Source organism: Panthera onca, chromosome C1 (genome assembly GCF_046562875.1).
Source record: "Panthera onca isolate mPanOnc1 chromosome C1, mPanOnc1 haplotype 2, whole genome shotgun sequence".
In the NCBI taxonomy this organism is placed as follows: Eukaryota; Metazoa; Chordata; class Mammalia; order Carnivora; family Felidae; genus Panthera; species Panthera onca.
The window spans coordinates 176,159,133-176,179,329 of NC_138346.1; positions in this window are offsets into that span (position 1 = coordinate 176,159,133).

Sequence of the window (20,197 nt, forward strand, 5' to 3'; positions counted from 1 at the left end):
TGTGGTTGTGTATCATGTGCATGTTGTGTGTATGTTGTGTGTCATATGTTGTGTGTTGTGTGTCGTGTGTGTTGTGTGTATGCTGTGTGCGGCTGTATGTGTGGCATATGTGTGACGCATGTTGTGTGTGTTGTGTGTGTGGTTGTGTGTCGTGTGTGTTGTGCGTATGTCATATGTTGTGTGTTGTGTGTCATGCATGTTGTGTGTATGTTGTGTGTGGCTGTATGTATGTGTGATACATGTTGTGTGTTGTGTGTGTGGTTGTGTGTCATGTGTGTGTTGTGCGTATGTCATATGCTGTGTGTTGTGTGTCATGCGTGTACGTTGTGTGTCATATGTTGTGTGTTGTGTGTCGTGCGTGTTGTATGTTGTGTGTATGTTGTGTGTTGTGTGTATGTTGTGTGTGGCTGTATGTGTGATGCATGTTGTGTGTGTTGTGTGTGTGGTTGTGTGTGTGTGTGTGTGTGTGGTGTGTGTGTTCCTGAGTGCTTGCTCATCCACAGAGATGGGGAGGCAGTCGGTCAGGAGGGAGATAGTTACTGAAAGGACTGGTGGGAAATCAGCCCTAAACAGCCCTCCCTTTCCCAGGAGCCCCACAAGGTCAACCACACTCCTGACTCCCCTTTGACAAGACATTTGCGTGCTGACCCTGTGTTTATTTGCACAGGGTTCTGCAGACCCAGAGTCTTCCTCCCGGCGACAGGCTTGGGGAGGCTGGTTCAACAAGGGCCCCGATTCCCTGGAGTCTGGACTTGAACATGCAAAGTCTCTTCAGGCCCATCTGTGTTGTGAAGGCTGCCTGGGAGGGTGCTGCACTGCAGAGAAAGCCGCAGCTGTAAGTGTAGGGCAGGTGGGGGTAGGAGCGGGGGGTGGGGGGGTGGGGGGGGGAGGCAAGTTGTCAGCAAACTAGATTTCCTGGAAGGAAAGCCCACCCTCCGCCCCAAGGCTGAATTAAGGCTGCCCTGGACGTCTCATTCCTGAGAAGTCTCCCTGGGAAGAATTCTATTGTCTGCCCTTCAGGAACAAGGAAACTTGTTCCTTGGGGGCACAATGAGGACACCCAGCAGCCAAGGCCACAGGGAGGAAGCAGGGAGTCCTTGAGTTCTCCAGATTCTGCTGGAGATTGCCTTTTAGCAAGTGTTCAGGGAGTGGTGCTCAACACTTAACCTAGAGGAGCAGCCGGGGCCCTGGGAACAGTGGTGAAATGGGGAGTCAGTTTCAAGATGAGATGACACTTCCCAGCCCAGGCTGTTTGTAGCCTGGGGTCACCCTGACACTGTACCCAGGAGTGTCCAGCCTCATGTCTGCCACACCCCAGGATGCCCTCTTCTTAGCCAGGTGGAACTGCCCACTCTTCTAGATAAACATCATACCCTTTCCTCATCCCAGGTTCACTTGATTGTCCGTTCTTTCTCACCTCTATCTGCTTATCCTTCAGGGCCTGATGATCTGTCACTTCTTTTGGGAAGTCTTCCTTGATTGCCTCAGGGGCTTATGCCGACTTTCTGCAAGCTTGCATTATTTTCACCTGCATATCTGCACCTCTGACAAATTGTTTTGCATAGATTAGTAAAGGAATAGTCCTGATTTACTTTAATGTTCTTATTAGTGATAAGGGTTTTTATACATGAAATCATTAAATGATGTATATGTTCATGGATGAAATTCAAAAGATCTTTTTTTGAACTTGGAGTTTTAGTGTTTTGGTCGGGGTGTGTGGTTACGGCACCTATCCACACATGCATTCGGGTGACAAGTAACATGGCATGAGTGATGTGTCCCTTGGCTATGACTGTGTACTCTTCGGCAAGCCTTCTCCCTTTCTGATTTCCTCCCTACAATAAACGTTTGGTAACAGCTGATGCTGAGGCTTCTTCCAGCTGAAAAAATGCTATGGGTCTAGGTTGTATCTAAAATGTGATCTCATAGGAACATTTGTATTTTTTTTTAACGTTTATTTATTTTTGAGACAGAGAGAGACAGAGCATGAACGCGAGATCACGACCTGAGCCGAAGTCAGCCGCTTAACTGACTGAGCCACCCAGGCATCCTGGAACATTTGTATTTTAAAGGGGCCACTTGACTAGAGTCGTGGTGGGACTTCACTGGAGGATGAAATAGCAGAGGTCCGAAGGCAAAGATTTGCAGAATTTTCTACGGAGTGACCAGGTAAAGAGCCTTTATTCAGCTTCCTTTGACTATCATCACTCAACTCGGTGTGAACATACCGACCCTTGATTGAGACACGGCCAAGGAAAAGACATGGGGGAAACTCAAATGCCTGCTGCTAAGTGAGAGAAGCCAGTCTGAAAAGTCTATGTGCAGTTTGACAACTGTATGACATTCTGGAAAAGGTACGATTACAGAGGTGGTAGAAAGATCAGTGGTTGCCAGAGGGTAGGAAATCGGGGGAGGAACAACTAGGCAGAGCACAGAGGATTTTTAGGGCAGTGGGACTATTCTGTATGATGTAGTAATGGCTGGTACATGACATTATGCATTTGTCAAAACGTGTAGAATGTACAACACGGTGCGTTCGTGTAAATTGTGGACTTCAGTTAACAATATGCCGATATGTACGAAATGTGTCACCCTAGTGCAAGATGCTAATCATAGGGAAAATTGTGTGTGGAGGGGAGGGGAGTGTGGGAACTCTCTGTACTTCCTGCTCAGTTTTTCTTTAAACCTAAAACTGCTTAGAAAGTCTGTTAATTAAAAAAAATTAACCATGCATCTCCTTAATCATAGCTAACATTTATGCAACACTTAGTACATACTAGGTGCTGTTCTGGGCACTTTGCATATGTTAACTCTTTATGAAAATTCTCACATCAAGCTTGTGAACTAAGTACTATTATTCTTCTTTTGTGGGTGAGGAAACTGAGGCACAGTAAGGTTAGGGGAACTTGCGCTGGGTCACGTAGCTAGTAATTGGCAGGGCTTACTTTGACCCCAGGCAGTCTGGCTCCAGAGTTCAGACCATGCTGTACTACATGCTTCTGTCTCAGGTGTCCTCAGGTATCTGCTCAGGTATCCCTCCTCCAGGAAGCCTTCCAGACTTGCCACAGGCTGGGGTAGGTGACTCTCTCCTGTGCCCTCATTACACTCTGGCCTTGACTCTGTTTGTTGAATGTGTATTAAGTAATTGCCAAAGAAGGGTTTGGCCTGTGTTTGGTCAAATCTCAGAGAAACTGGGGACTTTCACTAAACTGTCCACAAAAAGGCAGCCAGGTGAGTGACCTTGTTCTCCTGGTCACCACCTCTTCCCTCTCAGATGTCCTGAAGTTTCCCTCTTGATCACCTCATCTCCATCATGGCTTGGTGTCAGTGTCGAGGTCATCAGTGAAGTTTCCTGTGTCTACTCTTGTTGAAAATAAACATAATGTTGGTCAAACTCCTATCCCTCAACTCTTCTCTTGCTCTTTATGTTTCCTCAAAACTTCATCTGCAGAAATTCTCAGTACTGGGACAGAGTTTAATCCAAAGCAGAAGACGAGGACTCAATTAGGGGCAAACAGAGGTCACTTATGGTGCGCCTCACTCTCCTGAAGGTCACTTCTCTTGCCAGAAAAGATACAGAAGAAGAGTAGAGGAATGTGGCTGTCCCTTGCCATTTCTGAAACACTATGTCACCAGCGTCACTCAGGAGACCACCTTCATCTCCCTAATTCACAATGATTCTTCGTTCCCAGGATTCAGACCCTGGAGACACAAGTGGGTGTGGCCTCAGTTCCCCTCCCTGACAAGTGGGACCCTGGAAGGCGTTGGCTCCCCTAGGACTCTGAAAGCTGGGTTGGAACTGGGGTCTCACCGAGGACTGTTGGTTTCCAAGCATGGAGCCAAAGAACGTCTGGAAATTGTGTGCACCCTAGCCAGCTGGAAGGGAGGGATGAGGGCAGCCTTCCCCTCCATCAGCTGGCTGTGCATCAGCCCGGGCTTACCTCTTTCATGCCTCATTCCCCGCAGCCTAGTTATAGTCCTCTCCTTGTGGGTCCCTTGTTTCCTGCTGCCACCTCCTTAGGTTAACTCAGCCTTCTGCTCAGTCCCGGCTGAAAAGGCAGTTTCTCCAAAGACCCTCTTCAAATATCTCTTACAGGTTGGACTGCCTGTGGTATCCTCACAGGGTCCTGAAGTTCCCCTAGCACAACCCTCACTCATCCCGCTTCATTGTAATAAAAGTCACGGTCTGGCTTTCTAGTTAGTCAATAAACTGTGTACAGGGAGAGAATGGCGCTGTTTTATTTGCTATTTTAGCCCTCACCACAGTGCCTGGGTTAGGGGATGTGCTCATTAAGGGTTTGTCACATACATGAATGACCCCTAAAGCACCCGTGTAAAGTGGGAGTGTGAAGAGATGGCCCCAGATCCAAAGTCACCATCAGGAGGGCAGCAGAAGCAGTCTGGGCGTTAAACGTTCGGCACCCCATCGATGGTATGTTTAATAAATGAAAGAACATTGATTTCACTGTGCTAGGAGGTGGTCCCTCCCACCCCAGATTAAGTAAGTCTTCATGAGAGCAGAGCATTTCTCCCCCAAGAATCAGAATGGCCTGTGCTAATAGATTTTGGGGGGAGCTTTGGCTCATAGATTAAAAAAAATGAGTCTCCCCCTTCCACACCACTTCCTTGAGGATGCACTGAATCACAATGAATGCTCAATTGAAGCTGCCAGTAGGCCCCTTAGAAAGTGGGTTTTCAGAGACTCATATTACGTAGGATTAATATTAAGCATCTCTGTCTCAGCCCAGTGAAAGGCCTGAAGTGTCCTTGGAATTGCAGCGACCTTTCCCCATCAATGACGACATTGTTCTGTGGGCCTGATGGCTTAATTCATAGGAAATGCAACACACTCCTCCTCCTCACTGCCCACCACATCTGGGATGGGGGGTCCCGGGTGCCTGGGAGCGTGGAGCTCCAGGCACCGAAATGTTACATTTCCCTGGCACAGCCCTGCTCCCCCTTCCCCACCCCGGGCATCAGGGGCTCCTGATAGTTTTCCACATCTCTCCACAATCTTCTCAATGGTCTTAGCCGGCAATGAGGAGGCGGGGACACGGGTCCTAGCTGCCTTGCAGGTCTTAAACCTGTCATCAGCTGAGCTCCTCGGGTCCAACAGGGTGAAGCTGCTGACCAGAAAACCTCCTAAGAACTTAGGCAGTAGGACAGGATCTAAGCCCAAACAGACCACTTTCATTTAGGGAAGGCCCAGTGGAACCAACGGGCTGTTGACATATTTGTTTCTAAATCCCCTCTATAACCTTCCGAGTTTGTTATGTTACTGCCTGCCGCTTACCGATGAGGGGGCTGTGGCTCAGAGCACACAGTGGTTAAATGCACTGCTGGAATTCAAGTTCAGTTAAGAGGCCTGTCAGACTTCAAAAGGCTGGGTGGGGGGTGGTCGCATCTGTCGAACACCTAGTGGTGTTACACAGCATATTAGGGCTTCTGCATTCTGTTTCTTCCACTTGCCTCCTTGCAGCCTGGCGGAAAGTGCAGTGAAGACAGAGCGTGCTAATTCTTTTCCAGTCGTGAGGCAAACTTCTCAGCAGTTTGGCAGTCAGAATCGCGAGGGTGAGCCACTGGGTGGGGCAGATGAAGGGTCTCCAGGCTGGTGAGAGGACGATCTAGGTTGGCCGGGAAGGGGCTGAGGGTGGTCTGTGAAAGCAGGGATGGGTCTTATTCATGGTGAAGCTCTCATACCAGGGTCATGACTGGCACTCAGAAGGTGTCTGTTGAATAGGTGTGTGAATGCTAGCAGGTGACCGATGGACAGTCACGTCAAATTCCCGGAGGGGGGCGCCTGGGTGGCTCAGTCGGTTAAGCGACTGACTTCGGCTCAGGTCACGATCTCGCGGTCCGTGAGTTCGAGCCCTGCGTCGGGCTCTGTGCTGACAGCTCAGAGCCTGGAGCCTGTTTCCGATTCTGTGTCTCCCTCTCTCTCTGCCCCTCCCCTGTTCATGCTCTGTCTCTCTCTGTCTCAAAAATAAATAAACGTTAAAAAAAAAAAAAACTGTTAAAAAAAAAAAAATTCCCGGAGGGTCCAGTGGGGCCATAGGGCAGTGGTTGTGTGAGCGAGCTGTCAGAGCTGAGAAGCTGCCGGAAGGGTAGTGGACTTTAAGAGTCTCAGAGGGCTGCAGTGCCTGGGGCGCCCAGTCCATTAAGCGTCCGACTCTCGGTTTCACTCAGTTCATTCATGATCTTGAGGTTCCTGAGTTCGAGCCCCGTGTCTGGCTCCACACTGCAGCTGCAGAGCCTGCTTGGGATTCTCTCTCTTGCTCTCTCTCTCTGCCCCTCCCCTGCTTGGGCGGTCTCTGTCTCTCTAAAAAATAAATAAACTTAAAAAGTCTCAGAGGGGGAGCCATTGGAATGATGACAGGGCCACTGTGGGCCATGACTGGGTATCTCCACAAGCATGTGTCAATGGCCACTGGCATTGAGGAATAAGAGGCCAATGAGGTCAGAGTGTGGGCCAATTCCTGCTCATTTCCTGGGTATTTCACACTATTCTGGGTGGTTGTGACACGTAGGGATTGGACAGATGCGAGTCTCCGATCACTTTGAAGGGTTGGGTGTCCACCTTCTCCAAAGTGCTACATCCAAGGGGAAGAAAATGCTGTAAACATCTCTGTACCCAGATCCACTTTGCCCTTGAGCCCTGGGTACTACCTGCAGTGTATCAGGAAGCTCAGATGTGGGCTGTGGTGCCTCTCACTGTGGTTTTCTGTGGATTTGGTCAGTAAAGATGGAGCTGATCTGTGAATACGTTTTCTTTTTTATTCGGGCACTGCCTTTACCCAATCAGCCCTGGCTTCCTGCAGCAGAGGTCTGGGCTGTAATAGAGCCAGTATTATTTTATTTTTTATTAAGTTCATGAACTTTGGAGGAAGGAACTCGGAAAAAAAGGTCTCATTACCTCAGGAATGAAGGCTCATGCTTTTTTTTTTTTTTTTTTAAATGCCAGGCATGGCGTGGCCTTGCTTGTTATAGCCACAAATAATTCAGGGGTGGAAAATTGCAGCAGAGTGGCTAGGAGAAAACAGGGTAGCTTTTTTGATATGAAGCAGGTGGGGTGGGGAAGAAGAGGTCAGTGGAGGGTCAACCTAAGATGGCAAGATCCTGAGTCAGGCTTGCGGATTTCAACTATGGCTACCCATTTGTATGGACTGACTCTCTCTGAGGACAGGCTCTACCATAGACCCTTCCAGAAGCCAGGAGACTGGGAAGAGCATGGACTCAGAATGCATTTGGTTTCAGATTGCAAGTTGGCTACTCACTATACACCGCATGACCTTTTTCATGTTTCCAGACTTGAGTTTTGGTTTCCAAATCTGTACAAGGTAGAAATGTATCTGTCTTGCAGGAAGGTGGAGGGGATTGGATGGGAGAGTGTAGGAAAAGTGTCAGTTACTGGGTCCATAAAGAGAAATGTGCTACAAGGTTGCCGACCCACAAGTCACATGTTTTAAGGGACTCTATCTTGGAGTTATCCAGGGCAGTGGTTCATATGATTTAATTGTTAACTGACCAGAAGGCTGATCTCTATGCGGGAGTCAGCCTCCTCTGCAGATTGGTGGGAGGGGCCCTGAACTTCCGCACCCAGGCTCGCCCAGTGTTTGCCAGGCGTCTCTGATAATGAGAATCTCGTGGGGGTACTTCTTAACTATTGCTAGTTCCTGGCTTCATCTCAGACCCATTGGATAAGAACTTCCAGGAGGCCCGGGAAGCTGTGTTTTTAATATGAGCCCCAGACAATTCTTATCAGAGAATTTTGGGAAACACCATTAATCCTAGCTATAACACAGATTGATTGGTGATAGCCAGCTGATTTTTTTTTTCTCTTTAAGAGTAAAATAAAAATTTACTGCAAAGATGATGTCTAAGATCCAGACTTATTTTTACAGAAGGCATCCTTCCATTGATATTTGGGGGAAGAGGGTATCATCATGTTTTCAGGAGAAAGATGCCGTTTCCTTCCTCCCCTGCTTTAGCTGTCACTTTCCTCTCTGCTTGAAATTCTCTCACTTCTTACACCTGGAAAACTCTGCTCCTTCTTGAAGAGTCAGTTCGGCCAATCATGCCCCCTGAAAACCTTCTGTGACTCTCCCAGCAGAATCAGCTACTTCTTCCTCCATGTTCCTTTCGTGCCTTTGTCAAATGTCTAAACTAAGGTAAATCACACCGTATTGTATGTTTGCTTTCCTGTTTCTTTTCATGCCAGTTAATGTGTGTAAGGGCCAAGAGAGTGGGTTCTGGAACCACAGTGCCTAGGTTTATTTTTAGTTTTTAAAAAAGTTTATTTATTTTGAGAGACTGAGAGCATGAGTGGGGGACGGACAGAGAGAGATGGGGACAGAGGATCCGAAGCAGGCTCTGTGCTGAAGCACAGACAGCACAGAGCCTGATGTGGGGCTTGAACTCATGAACCATGAGATCATGACCTGAGCCAAAGTCAGATGCTTAACCGACTGAGCCCCACAGGTGCTCCAAAAATAGTGTTTTAAATTGTTTAACTGTAAGGAACCTGGATTAGTCCTCAGATATCGCCTGTGTGTGATTTTGCAAAGCATGATATAATCCTGTGTGTGAAAAGCTTTGGCTTCAGACATACCTGGTTCAAAGCATGCCTCTCCCACTTATCCCTGGAAGGCTTTGAGCAAGTTAGCTTCTTTGAGCTTCAGTTTCCTGTGTGTAAAACAAAAAATCAACACTGTTTTTTAAAGTTTTATTTATTTTGAGAGAGAAAAAGAGAGTATGTATGCAAGTGGGGGAGGGGCAGAGAGAGAGAGATTTCGAGAAAGAGAGAGAAAGAGAGAATCCTAAGCAGGCTTTGCACTGTCAGCTTGGAGCCTGATGCAGGGCTCGTACTGGCGATCCGTGAGATCATGACCTGAGCCGAAATCAGGAGTCAGGCACTTAACAAACTGAGCCACCCAGGCATCTCAGAGAATTAACATTCTTTTCCTTTCCTTTTATTCTCCCAAAGTTAAAAGGGGTGATTAAAAAATAGACAACAGAATAAAGATTTTAGAGTAATCTTCATAGACCAGAGCACTGGGCTAATACTATTCAAGTAAAATTTTACAGTGATAAATGTCAAGTCCAGAACTTAAGTTTATATATAACATAGAAATACTGGTTTGAGGAGAATTAGTTTGGCAGCAGCCCATGTCAGAAACACCAGAAAAAATTGTAGGAAATCAAGTTCAATCAGCTTCTACAGGGTAGTGGGACACTAAAAAATGTGCTTTTTACTTTGGCATCATAACTAGGTTGGCAAAATTATTTTAGCTATGTAATATCAAGTGTTATCAGAAACCCTTATGCACTGCTGGTGGGGGCATAGATTTGTGTAGTCCTTCTGGAGATAATTTGGCACTACTTGGGCACATTAAATTCATATGTGACCATGACTCATGAGTCCCACTCTTGGTTTGTGGCAAATTCTAGGGAGGGATATTACAAAAAAAAAAAAAAAATGAATGCCTATGGGGAGGGATAATAGGATGATTCGGGGACCACACATGTGTCACAAAAGCAATGGTTGAAGACCATGGGGATATTCCGGCTGGGGAAGAACAGGGAGGAGGGGAGGGGGACCCATCATCTTGGTTTGCCGGGAACTTTACCAATGTTAGCACTAAAAGTCCTATATCCTAGGGAACCCTTGAGTCGTGGACAAACCAGGGTAGTCGGTCACCCTGGGGAGACATCATTGCTTTCTTCAACTAACTAAAGAGCTTTTCCAGGGAAAGATAGGAGGTAAACTGATTTTACGTACCTTCAGAGGGCAGATTTTAGAACATTGGGAAGAACAAAGTGAGAGGAAGGAGAATTTTGGCTCCGTACCTGGAGGACTTTCTAACAACCAGCTCATGAGTTCCTGCTGGGTACATAATCGCATTAAGTCTTTGCAGCTGCATTGAACTTAGGCATCAAAATAACTTTCCCAAGGTCAGACAGGTAAGAGTTTGAGTACAAGACTGACTCCAAAAAGCCCAGGCTCATAACTCATGCCTTTTAAAATAATCTGATCGCTCTTTCTACTCTAAGAGGATGAAATTCAGTGTGAGATTGTGTGTTACGGGCTAACAATGCTTAGAAGTTCAGACGTGAGGCATTTCAATGAAAGCTGGTCTAGCTAGGCAGGCACTCATCGTGACTTGATTTCGAAACACTTGATTCCCCTAAGGAGTTGAGCAGGGACATCATCCTGAGAGGCGGGAACTCTCAATGACACTCGATAAGGGAAGAGCTCTGCAGAGATTTACAATGTGCTAACTACAGGAATCCAGCACAGACCCTCCCATCGGTGAGCCTTAAAAAGCAGGTGCCGTTCTCTTTCTAGATGCAGGTTGGATAACCAGGATCAGCATAACTGGGCTTGTAATGATAAGAGTAACTGCCAGGTTTCGGGTACATCTACTACGTGCTAAGCACGGTGCAAAGTGCTTAACCACGCCTATCCAGAGCCTATCACGAGAATATGGCAGTCACTCATATATCTGATAAATGTAGGATCTCCATCCCCGGAGATCCTACACAGCTCTTTGTGGCGGGTTCTATTATTATGTCCACTGCATGGATGAGGACACTGCGCCTCAAAAAAGAAATTGTATTGCCGTGGTCATACTCTATTTTTATCTCCTACTGTAGTAAAGATAGTAAGTTACAGAGTGTGGGGATATGCCTGCCTTTTAACAGACCTGTCACACCAGATCATGTACATTATTGTTGTTTAATTGGTTAGGCCCAAGTTTTGCATATTTTAATATAACTAATCATTACATGTCTCCTAGTTTTCAATCCATTGTTTCTGCCAGTGGAGGTATTCTAAAGTGTTGCTGTTATTTTTTTTTTTTTTTACCTTAATTACATGCATTCATTTTTGGATAGAGATATTTTAAACTTGATTGTGTTGTCTGCCGTGGTTTCCCAGATCTTGTCTGGTGACAACAAAGATTATCTGGAGCTCTTCTTAACAGTAGTGATTTCTAGGTCAGCCCCTTGACCTTCTGCTTCAGAATCTGCGATAGCATCTATCACATTATATAGTATAATGAGCTATTTACTGTGCAGTGACCTTCTCAAGGGAAAGAACAAAGTAAGTGCTCAACGATTTTCCATTGAATGGATGAATGTATTTAATAAGCTTATCTTATGAATCTTTATCAAGTAATTTCTACACTTGTCAAACAGGAAAGGCAAAGAAATGAGGACAGCACTCTCCCTCCGGACAAATCTTGAAACATTCATTAATACGTGAATTTGATCAGGTATAAGTTTGTCTAAATGGCAGTATCTTCCAGCTAATGTTTTTCTCTTTTCACATGGACATTATATAAGATTTGCCAAATGCTCGAATGGCAGAGAATTTGTCAGGATTTATGATTTGAGATGCTATTTATATCCCAGTGATCACTTCTTCATTTTTCAAATGCTCCTAAATTTGGTAGTGATCAGTTGCACATCAGCCTGTCCCTGGTTTTTTAAATTCACCTTCAATTGCTTTTTGAGAAACTAACACTTCTATCCATTTCATGTCTTATGGCTTTTCTCTAATTCTCTGATATTTTAAAAATTCCTGAAAATGTTTCTAGTATTTCAACTTGAGGACATACTTCACTTGAATAGGCTAGTGGAGTAACTCAGACCTGTGGGTAAAGAGCTTATTCATTAATTCATTCAGTTAGTTGTATTGAGTGTGTTTGAGTATCTATAATGTGCCAGGTTTGTGCAAGATACCTGGAATACAACAGAGTGAGATACAGTTCACACAGATGAGGCAGAGAAAACAAAATGTAATGGTTGATTATATTAGGATGGAGGTAAGGTCAGGCTGCTTATAAGAGAACAGCGGAGGGACTTTCCATATCACCCTGGGGTCAGAGGAACCTTCCCCACATAGCTGATCCTTGGGCTGTGGCTCAGTAGATGAGCGGGACCTGGTCAGGCAGAGACGTGGGAGAAGAGCCAAAATGCAGAAGCAGAACATTTGCCAATCATGGACACAGGGAGGAACAAGGGGGCAACTGAGAAACAGAGTTCCCAGGAATCTTGGGCCTTTCTCCTGAAGGCCCTGAGTGGGATCTCTTTGGCAGAAGGATCATTCAGTGACCATTTGTCTGTTCTCTACTTGAACTCTAGTGGTGGGCAATTCTAGGTTCATGAGGCAATGAACTACCCACCACTGACAGTATGGTGGCATGGGATAAGGACTTGTATGGAAACAGTATGGCGGCATGGGATAAGGACTTGTATGGAAACAGTATGGCGGCATGGGATAAGGACTTGTATGGAAACAGTATGGCGGCATGGGATAAGGACTTGTATGGAAACAGTATGGTGGCATGGGATAAGGACTTGTATGGAAACAATATTGCTCTAGCCAGTGAGCTGGCTGATTCAAGCAGACTCTTGTGGGGCTGGTGGGAGAGAATGAGAAATTTTATAATTGGACTCAGAGGAAGCCCGTGTTCGTTTAAGTCTTATTATAAGCACATGCCTTGTACAATCACGCTAGTTAGTGCCGTGTGCTCCTTATCCCTCTCACAAAGCTGTCTAGAAAGCTAGGATTTACATTTATCCATGGCTGCGCTGTCTGCAATCAAGAAGCTTTGCTTTCGACTCCTGCAGAAGTTTCCATTTAAGTAAAAATAGAATTGAAATCAAATGCCGCATTGGAAGCTGCCCTGTATTCCTTTGCGTTTAGTAATCAGTCCTTCTCATTATTTAAACCTCAGAAATCAGAGCCTCTGAAACTGAGGAGTATAGCTGTCTGCCATCCATTTGTTTATTGGCTTTACTTATTCCTCAGCTCCCCTGAGTCCTCCATGGCTGCTTATTAATAAGGTCCAGACAAGTGAATGTCTCTCAAGGTGTGGGCTTGAATAATGTGCATAAGAATCACTGGAAAATTTCGTAAAAATGAAGATTCCCCAGAACCCACACAGACTCTCTGCATCAGAAGTTGTGGGTTAATGCCCAGGTGTCAGCATTTTAAACAGTCTCTGGTTGATTCTTCTGAATATTCACATATTAAGCACATCTACTCTGAGCACTGTGTATATGCCAGTGCTGGGGTTCATACTTCAGTAAGACACAGCTCTTGCTCCCAAGCCACAGTCTGGCGGGTGACAAATGAGTACACCCGTTTGATTCAAACCAGGTTGTGCAGGGAGGGAGCACGCACATTAGTGGTTAACAAGCGTTGATGCCTTGCTTGGCGTGGTGGTGGGTGGTACAACGGGGTAGTTTTTGCTGTTCATAAAAAAATCAAAGTTTGTAAATGATTTTTAACATGTGTATTAAGTCTGATTTAAGATTTTCCTATGTTATTTGAAAGTACTTTTATTACAAAAACTTTCAAACATAACACCAAAATGGTGAGGTTATGCTACCTACCACTACTCTAACGTAACATAGTTTGATAAACTCCAATATCTTATCTATCTATCTATCTATCTATCTAGATATATCTATATCTCAGGATTTTGCCTGTCTTGCTTCACCATCTCCTCCCACCCAAACCCTACTCAAGTGTTGTTTCTTTGAATCCCAGATCTCATATGTCATTTCATTTATGAATAGTTGAGGATACATCTTTTAGGAATATGGACATTTTCTCAGCTAACCATAAGGTTATCATCATACCTAAAAGAATTCACTCTGATGCCTTGGTGTCATACTTCAATTTCTCCAATTATCTCAAGAATGGGATGTTACTATTTTTGTTTAAATCAGGATCAAAATAAGATCGACACCTGTTGCCGTTGGTTGTGTTTCTTGAACCTCTTGTCTTCCATCTAGAACAGCCTCTCCACTCCCCGTTTCTCTGACCCCTCCCTTTTTATACCATTTTCTTATTGAAGAACCAGGTCTTACAGAAAGTCCCACATTCTGAATGTGTCTGTATTTGCTTCATCATAGTGTCATTTAGTTGATTTCTCCTTCTGTTTACAGTAAAACTGGAAGTTAGTTCTAACACCTTGATGGAATTCAAGCCCAAGCTTTCTTGCAAGAGTGTTTCACGGTTGGTGCCACCTGCTTCGTGCTTCACATAAGAAGTCAAGTGAAGTCTGAACACTGTTAATGATGCTAATTTGGTCTAGGGTTTCAGATGGTGATACCCTGCTACCTCCATTCTAAAATGTCGCTTTGACCTTTCGTCTAATGGTTTCATCTACAGATAATCTTTGCTTGAATGAATTATCTCATTAGGAGTTGAAAAGTGGCAATTCTTAAAATTCCATCATCCTTTCACATTTATGGGCTGGAATTACTCTGTAAGGACCCATTATGCTCACAAATTGTGAATATCTGATTATCCTGAACCATTTTTCTTTGAAGAAAGGTAGGATAAATGTTTCTTCTTCTTTCTTTCTTTTTTTTTTTTTTAATTGCTGGATTTCAGTTACAAGCTGGTGCCTAGTGACTGCTAAGGGTGAACATGGAGGATGTTAAAGTATTTATTCATTTTCCTGTTGATATCATAATGAACACGTGGGTTTTTTTTTTTTAAATATTTATTTTTGAGACAGAGAGAGACAGAGCATGAACGGGGGAGGAGCAGAGAGAGAGAGAGAGAGACACAGAATCCGAAGCAGGCTCCAGGCTCTGAGCTGTCAGCACAGAGCCCGACGCGGGGCTCGAACTCATGGACCATGAGATCGTGACCCGAGCCAAAGTCAGATGCTTAACCGACTGAGCCACACAGGGGCCCTGAACACGTGGGTTTTTAAATGCAGTGTGTTTCAGTACATTGCAGCCAACTTTTTTTGGCCACCAGTCCTTTTATCAAACCATCAGTGGTCCTTGATAGCTTTCGTACCTTCTGGTACAAGAAGCCCCTGGAAATTTTTTGCTCCGGGTCTTAAACATCATCCATTTCTTGGAGGAATCCCTGTTTGTTTCGGAGGGGACTGCTCTTTATAAGCCACAATTTGGGTGCCAGGATGCTCACTGCTGTGAGGTTGTGTTTGCTTCTAGCCCCTTTTAGTGGACATAACTGGACAATATTTACCTTGAGAAAAATCACAGGATTAAGCTAATCGTTTCCAATCCAAATGTACTGTTTTAGAGTTTAACCTTATTGGATTGATACTTGTATCTTTTTTCTCACATACTCAAATTCTCAGTTCCTGATAAAATTAGCCCAAATGTTTACCTGCTATATCCGTAACATATTCTGTTGTGGTAGGAAACCATGCTTCTTATGACTTTATTCTTCTTAAGTTTATTAAGACTTATTTTCTCTTTTCGCTCTCATTTACTTGCATTCCAATATACTTTGTTGGGTGTGAGTAAAAGGGGTAGAGTTTCAGCTGATACAATGCTGGCTAACATTTGCTGGTGCTTATGTGGTGGGAAAATTTAACCCTTAGGCCAACCCTATGAGGACTCAGTTTCTCTTTTGCTGACTAACTCTAGGCCATTTTGTTCTCTATGCTATGCTGTTGAAGATTGTAGGCTCTAATAAATATTTTGGATCTGCTTATGGTTACTCATTCAGCAAATCAGTCACTCTGGAGCATAATCTGATTCATACGTAGGGTAAACAGGAAAGTAAGTCTATTTTGGTTGTGATTTTTAGGAAACCAGAGTATTCCTGTTTGGCCATAAGCTTTGTTTTTTTGGAAACAAGCACGCGTTCCAGCACAAAAATATTTTCATGCCCTACCAATCCCCTTCAGTTAAGGCTGGATGGTATAGCAGAAACTGCATGAAGGATTTGGGATCTCTGCAGTGTGGTTTTCACACAACAGAAGCTGGTGGAGCCTGTTGGAGGCGTTGGCCCAGAGGAGTGCACTGGGGCTGGAGGATCCAAGTTATAGAGGGAGAGCATTTACTCAAAGCAACTTGAGGCAGCATAGTGATATGCTTAAGTGGGCCTGTCTGGGGTAGCCAAAATCTTAGCCAAGAAAGAAGAGAGAAGTATTAAAGTCATCTTGCGAGGCCAAGGCAGCAAGGACAGCACTGAGAAAATAAGAGGTGAAGTTCAGCAGAAGTTCAGAAGCAGGATAGAATCAGGTGCAAGTGATGGTTAAGGAGGACCAATCTGAATTGAGGTGGTAGATGAAAGAAGGAAGTATGCCAAGGCTCATTTTATATGGTGCTTAGTCCGGATTTCCAAGGGGACCGTGGAGGTTGAAAGCCTTGCTATTCAAAAAGTGGTCCACAAACCCCCATCTCGGCTCAGACATCCTGGATCAGAATCTCCTTCGTAACCAGACTGGCAAGTAGATTGACCAACGTATTAGAATCTGAGGAGCACAGGTCTAAGGGACTTGGCCAATGGCAGCTGTGTGACTTGGGGAAGTCCGTTTCCTTTGCTGGGTCTCCGATTGCTGGTTTCTAAAATGGACAGGTCACATTGAAGTTTTTAAAGCATCTTTTAAAAAATTGGAATCTTGCTCGTGGTCTGTGCTATGGATGCCACTTCCCCCCCTGCACAAGGGTGGAGCACTGCATGGGGTGTTCTGAGGCCACTGTGGTGACCGAGCTCTGTGAGCTGTCTGGGGTCACAGGGCCTGGGCTTGCTTGGACCACACGGAGCCGCCTTTCCACTGAGATAGTTGATAGGCTTCCTGATCAGCTCTTCAGGGGCCAAGGGATACCACTCAGGTGTGGGAAACTGGCTCCCCATGGGGTCAACCTTGATCAATGGGGCGGGGAGACCAGGAGGAACAAGGCAGACACTTTATGTCTCCTCCTCCTTCTGAGGAGTGCCGAGTGGCAGTGTCTGCTTGAAAACCTTCTGGAAAGTCCTATCTACTGAAGGAATGAACATGCCTTTGCAGGATGAACGTCTCTTTGCCACTCCTCACAAAGAGTGAGGAGTCTACACATTACATTAGTTTCCGTATTTCTTTTTTTTTAATTGAAAAGTTTTTAATGTTTATTTTTGAGACAGAGAGAGAGAGAGAGAGTGCAAGCAGGAGAGGAACACAGAGAGAGGGAGACGCAGGATCTGAAGCAGGCCCCAGGCTCTGAGTTGTCAGCACAGAGCCCGACGCGGTGCTTGAACTCACAAACTGTGCGATCATGACCTGAGCTGAAGTTGGACGCTTTACCAACTGAACCACCCAGACGCCCCTGTGTGTTTTTTCTGCTCACTTCGGTGTTGGCTTCTTCACCTTGGTCTCACTTAGGTTACAACTCCAATGCAAGGCAACACTTCAGGCTGCTTTCTAGAGGATAAACACTATGTTGAATGTCAAGTATGTCATGCTGTTTAATTTGGGAAAGTACTGTCCCCCTATTCCATGGAATATAGACAAATGACATGTGTCCAACACCACGTGATTGGGAGATGCCAGAACTGGATCTTTATCCTATGTTCGTTGGCTCCAAATCCATGTATTTCTTTATTCAGGGAAATAACCGAGATTTATGGAACATCGGTTAACATGACAGTTTTCCCACTGAATCGTCACAACCATCCTGGGTGGTAGGGATCATTGTCCTCAATGTACAGAGGAGGAAACCAAGGCTCAGAAAGTTGTCGGATTTGCCCGAGATCACATAGCAAGTGGTAGAACTTCAACTTGGTCTGAGTTCTGCTTCATTACATAGAAATTAAATAATTCCTGGGGCGCCTGGGTGGCTCAGTCGGTTGAGCGGCCGACTTCGGCTCAGGTCATGATCTCGCGGTCCGTGAGTTCGAGCCCCGCGTCGGGCTCTGTGCTGACAGCTCAGAGCCTGGAGCCTGTTTCAGATGCTGTGTCTCCCTCTCTCTGACCCTCCCCCGTTCATGCTCTGTCTCTCTCTGTCTCAAAAATAAGTAAACGTTAAAAAAAATTTTTTTTTTTTTAAATAATTCCTGATGTCATTGCACCTGTGTACGAGCTCTGCCTCCATATCACTGTGACTTGCTCTCGGCCAAAGCTGATTAAATAATATGAAAATCACTGTGAAAGAAATTATTGTGTACAAACATCTTAAAGAAAAGCCTCGAAGTAATTTTTTTTTTTAACTTGTACTCTTTCTATTTTAGTTGAAGTGTAGTTGGCATACAAGAGCATATTAATTTCAGGTGTGCAACATAGTGATTCCACAATTATATATGTTGTAAAACGCTCACCATGGTAAGTGAGTGTTTACTTATTGTCTGTCTCTGTACAAAGTTATTGCAACATTACTGGAAGTAATATGACTGGATGTTATTACAATGTAACTGGAAGTTTGTACCTCTTAATCTTCGGAGTAGGTTTTGAACAAACCTCTCTCATGGCTATTACTGTCATTTTGCCAACACGTTTCCTACGGAGCTCTTTTATGGTGGTTCAGGCTCAAATGGGATCTTCTCCTCCTACGCTTAAGAAGATGGACACTGGAATTCTCAAAATACGATAGCTCAGATCCGTGGAACGAATTTTGATGTGGTGACTTCACATCATCACCCATCTATTTTGCGTGGCTTTCCCTATCCACCCCAGCCCCAGATCTCGTCTGTGTGGATGGTGCAGAATTATCCCTTTGTCTCTTCTTTTATGGCCTATCATTTGTGGAGGAAAAAAATACAGGAGGGAAAAATCCCCACCCCAGCTGGAGTGCTTTGAAAAGCTGGAGGTTTTGAAGTCTGGCCTGGGCTGGAAGAAAAACAAGAGGAAAATTTCCTTGAAATGTGAAAATGACCTTGAAATGGGTCCAAAATACTTCATTGGGGCAAAGCCTTCTACCATGATGGATCTGTGGAATAATTCCTCACAGCCAATAGCTACAAGATGAAACTAAAGCCACGGCAGATCACACGAGGCCGGGCTGATGGTTCCCTAACTGGCTGGACCACAAACTCCCCTTCTACATGGAGTCAGACAAATTGCTCTGTATGCAGGTCAATGGAGACCAGCACGGCTGCCTTTCTAGTTGAGTTTTCCTCGGTCCCTGTACCAGGCCTCGTTGCCTGCGTGTTGCACCAGCCCCCCATTTGCTATCCCTGCCTCCGGGATGGCTTGTTAAATCTGAACCGTGTCATGAGATCCATTGACTTTCCTTCAGGGTAAAGGCGGGGCAATGCTGTCCTAACCTGTGCTTGAAAGGAGAGGAGGAGGGCATACTTGTGGCCATCCATAGTGACGGCATGGCTTTCTGAACAGGATGCAGGTGCCTTTGTAAGGCTGTTCCCTAAGCGGGAAGTTCCTCTCTTTTCAGATACATTTGACCAACTCCTCCTTTATTTGAGGTGGCTCAGAGGTAACCTTTACTGGAAAGCCTTCCTGAATCCCCACCGGCCCACCCCACATGTATATCATGTAGGGTTGATCACATTACTCTCATTCGATCCATATGCCGACTCTGTGGGATTAGGTACTATTTTGATTCCCACGTTACAAAGGGGGAAACACCAAGGAACAAAGGAGCTTGATAACTTGCTCAAGATCCCACAAACAGTAAATGGTAGAGCGGGACTTTGAATTGCCACAGTTGGGCTGCAGACACATTGTTCTTAACCGTGGCCTCTGTGAAGCCAGTTTTAGATCTGTGTCTTTGACCTGGGTAGTTACAGCCCTTTCTTAACTGCTTTCCCTGTTTTGTCTTAGCCGTACATTACTGTTAGAGCAACCTGCCTCAAAATAACGCTACCTTTGAGAGCCTCTGCCAATATCTAAGACTGAATGCACTCCAGGCTCACCAGGAGAAGCAGGGGCTCCATTTCTCTGCCCCACCTTCATCTCCCAGCACTGCCTGAGGCATGTGATCTTCCCAAAAGATCTTTGGAATGTAAATGACTTTTTCACCTCCCTGGATGCTCTGGGTTCTCTTCTGGAATCAAGCTGAGCCATCAGGAGTGCAGTGGAAGCATCCTCAGGGTATCTTGTGCAAAATCACGCAGGGTTATGTCTTCATTGCCTTTGAGGCAGAGACACTGTTATGGGATGAACTGTGTCCCCTTTCAGTTCCTGCGTTGAAGTCCTAGCCTCCAGAACTTCAGAACGTAGCTGTCTTTGGAGATAGGGCCTTGAAGGAGATAATTCAGGTGAAATGAGGTCCTACAGGTAGGCTATAATCCATTATGACTGCTGTCCTGATAAGAAGAGATTAGGACCCAGATACACACAGAGGGAGGACCGTGTGAAGTCGTAGCCAGGAGGCTGTCTACAGAAGCCCAGGAGAGAGGGCTCAGAAAAAACAATCCTGCCGACACCTTGATCTCTGACTTCCAGCCTCCAGAATAAGGCCATGACGAGAATATTCTGTG